The sequence below is a fragment of the Sebastes umbrosus genome, chromosome 23 (genome assembly GCF_015220745.1).
Source record: "Sebastes umbrosus isolate fSebUmb1 chromosome 23, fSebUmb1.pri, whole genome shotgun sequence".
NCBI lineage: Eukaryota > Metazoa > Chordata > Actinopteri > Perciformes > Sebastidae > Sebastes > Sebastes umbrosus.
In genome coordinates, this window is record NC_051291.1 from 2765011 (window position 1) to 2766688 (window position 1678).

Below are 1678 nucleotides of genomic sequence, written 5' to 3' on the forward strand. Positions count from 1 at the left end.
GGAAAAGATGAATAAATAAAATAAAAAAACAAACAAATAAAAAAAACATTCGGGGTCTGCTAAACAATCTTTTTTTTTTTTTAATGCTTTATTTCAAAAGTTTAATATAATATAATCGCATGTTCAGATTTTTCATTAGAATTCTGCGAACATATTTTACAGTATAAAAATAATATAAAAATAGATTATACAACACATAAACTGTAAGGAAAGGAAAAGATGAATAAAAACAAACAAACAAAAAAACATTTGGGGTCTGCTAAACATTTTTTTTTTTTTAATGCTTTATTTCAAAAGTTTAATACAATGTTCATGTTCAGATTTTTCATTACAATTCTGCGAACATATTTTACAGTATAAAAATAATATAAAAATAAATTATACAGCAAATAAACTATAAGGAAAGGAAAAGATGAATAAATAAAATAAAAAACAAACAAATAAAAAAAACATTCAGGGTCTGCTAAACAATTGAAATAAATTTGAAAAGTCTAAACAATTTAATAGTTTTGGTCAATTTAGAATTTTTGAGTTTTAAGTTTTCAATCATAGTCAATATGTTTTAAAATCAGTGTCTTTAAAAATAAAAAGGAGGGTATTCTTTTAAGCCATATCATGTTATGTATATAATATTTTGCTAGGATAATAATCAAATTAATTAATTAAATTTATTTTTAAATGTGTGTATTTATTATTATTAATTTTTATTTATTTATTTATTTGTTATTTATTTATTTATTTATTTATTTATCTATTTATTTATTTATTAATTCGCATTTCATTTTTGTGGCATTTCACCCCTTATTTATTTCTGAGCACCATGTTAATGTTGATCTATGGAACATTTGCATAGAACCAGAAAAAGGCTACTGGACAAACAAAGGAAATCATCTTTATATCACAGTTATCTCTCAACAGGTGTGAAAGCTAAAAAGCCTTTTAATATTCAGTTTATGGATCAATAACCCTCCGAGCACTCTTGTACTGCAGTGCACCTAATGTCATTCAGCCCTAATCAGATACAAAGGATCCTGGGAAGGTTATTGATCACCAGGAATATCCTGGGATTTATAAACACGTGAATGCAGCGCTATAAAATCAACAAGGCATGACAGCTTTCCATGCACCGTTAAACTGGCGGCGCTGTGGCATACATACAGATGGTCTGTTTATGGGCTGGACTGGACCGCAGAGCCAAAGATACAGGACACAGCAGCAGTCTCTGGTCTGTCCTAACAGATCTGAGTCCAGTTCTGGCCTCCGGGGGAGGCGTAGTATACGGGGGAGGAGGTCTGTCACTGACGAGATACCACAAGGAAGGGAAACGTAAAGTCAGTGAGGAGTTTATACAACCCACTGTGTGTTTGTGTCCAGAGCAGACAAAGACACACAGGCTTGGAGAGGGAGACTAGTCTGTCAGCATGACTTCATCATGATCATCTGCTGTTGCCCAGACTGACCACAGCGACCAAATGACGTCAGTGGGCTCTTTTGTTTTGTGCTACAGTATATGTATTCATCCTGAAAACATTTGGTAACCTAAAATTAAATTGAAAAACACAATTTACCCCCTCAAAAATACACTATGTAGGGCATTTTGCTGACCCAGCAGTTTCTGAAGCTGTTCGACCATCCAACGAGCACTTCTGACGAAGCATACTGGCAACAAAAAACACAA